At 41.0% G+C, this 2062-nt stretch overlaps 1 pseudogene across 1 annotated transcript in view; it reads left to right on the top strand.

Moving 5' to 3' along the window:
* The window catches only part of LOC105533527, a 125118-nt pseudogene that overhangs the window by 74462 nt on the left and 48594 nt on the right, over window positions 1-2062 (top strand). The window lies entirely within an intron of this gene.

Here is a 2062-nt window from a genome sequence, read left to right as displayed (position 1 = left end):
GTCTCGATCTCCTGACCTCGTGATCCGCCCGTCTCGGCCTCCCAAAGTGCTGGGATTACAGGCTTGAGCCACCGCGCCCGGCCGCGGTATGGTAATTTCTTATACAGTTACCCATCCATTACCACATGACCCAGCGATTCCACAAATATGTATTTATCCAAAAGAAATAAAAATGTAAGGCCACACTTGTAAGCAGTTATTTCTAGCGGTTTCATTAATAACAAACCCTAGCTGGAGTGATCTACATGTCAATCAACTAGAGAATACAGAAACCAATGCATAAACTGGGATTCCAGCAATACTCAGCAGCTGCTCAGCAACAAAAATGAGTGAATGGCATCATCTCAAACATCGTTATGCTAAGTGAGAGACCAAACGAAGGACTACATAACATACGATTGCATGTCCATTAAATTCTAGAAATTTCACTATTGCAGTGACAGAACACAGATCGGTGGTTAAGTGAAGGGAAGGGGTGAGGGAGGGAGGCAAGGATTAAACAGAAAGGGGCATAAAGAAAGTTTTTAGGGAAAAGAAACTGTTCTCTACAGTGCCACAATTCAGGAGTAACTGGGTGGTGGAACTAAGGGGAGAGGAGGGTGTGAGGGATGAGGGCAGAGAGAAGGGCTGGGGAAGCAGGAGCTGAGGACAAGGAGCAGGGGAAAGGACTCCAAAGCAGTGGAGGAGCCTAGCAGGGGGTTCTGTGCATTCGGTGTTTCTGTACTGGGCAGTGTGGTAGTTACACATCTATAAATAATTACCAATATTCACCAAAAACTGCAGCTAAAACTGGTGAATTTTATTACATGTAAATGCCCTAATAAGCACAAAAACAAACAAAAAAACAAAAACAAAAACAAAAAACAACAACAACAACAAAAACGGGGGGGAGGCAAAAATAAAGACATTTTTAGATCATCAAAACCATAAAATTCATTTCCTAGGGGTCCTGTACTACATTTAATTTTAAAGGAAATTCTTCAGGATGAAGGGAAATGATACTAGATGGTGACCCAGATACACAGAAAGGAACAATTAACAACAGGAATGATGCACATACACGTGTCACATTCACACTCATTTTCTTAATTTCCTGAAGACATATGGCTGCTTGTCTAAAACAAAAAGTATTACACTGTATCATTGAGTTTATAATATAGATTGATGTAATATATAAAACAATAATAGCATAATGGTAGGTTAAAGGAAACTCTACTGTTGCGAGTATCCTTTATTTTGCTGGATGTAGTTTAATATTACCTGAACTTCACTGTGAAAAGTCAAGGAATCGGGTTTCCATTCTTGCAACAATAAAAAAACTAGTGTAAAGAAATATAGCTAAAAGCCACTAGGAGAATTAAAACCATAAACTAAAAACTGTTTATTTGACACATAAGAAAGTAGCAAAGGAGGAACAGAAACAGAAAGATATGAGACAAATTGAAAACATACAGCAAAATGGTAGACCAAAATCCAGCCTTAGTAAGCGAAGAAATGACAGGACTTTGCTCACATTAGCAGGACCGCTGAGCACTGTGGGGAGAACAGACATGGGCAGGAGGTGAGGGGCAGTATTAGTGCCAGGATTCAGGAGTGACAGGGTAGCGGGGATTTAGGGGAAGGGGGGATGTGAGGGATGAGAGGGGCAGAGAGAAGGGCTGGAGAAGCAGGAGGTGAGGAAAACGAGCAGAGGAAAGAATTCTAAAGCAGTGGAAGAGCCTAGCAGGGGGTTCTTTGCATTCGGTATTCAATACATTTTGTTGGACTGCCTAAAAACTAATTGGCTCCTTATGATTAAAAAAAAAAGAGTTACAAAAATGCCAAGTGTCCAGATAAAATATGCACACTGCTTAGATGCTCATAGTTCAGGAAAACAGGTAGTGCTTGAGCGTCGGTGAAGAGCATTGGGACTGCATGGAGCACTGGCAGATTTGAGGTGATGACTACAGGCTCCTCGTTGCAATAGACAGTAACAAACCCTGCTTCTTTGTATTCAGGAGATGTTTGGACTCACACAGGGAAACTCAGGCTAAGGAATGAAGATAATTTTTTTTTTTTTTTT

Source organism: Mandrillus leucophaeus, unplaced genomic scaffold, assembly GCF_000951045.1.
Source record: "Mandrillus leucophaeus isolate KB7577 unplaced genomic scaffold, Mleu.le_1.0 Scaffold1259, whole genome shotgun sequence".
NCBI lineage: Eukaryota > Metazoa > Chordata > Mammalia > Primates > Cercopithecidae > Mandrillus > Mandrillus leucophaeus.
The sequence above is the reverse complement of the archived record's forward strand: the minus strand, read 5'-3'. Positions and strand labels throughout refer to the sequence as shown.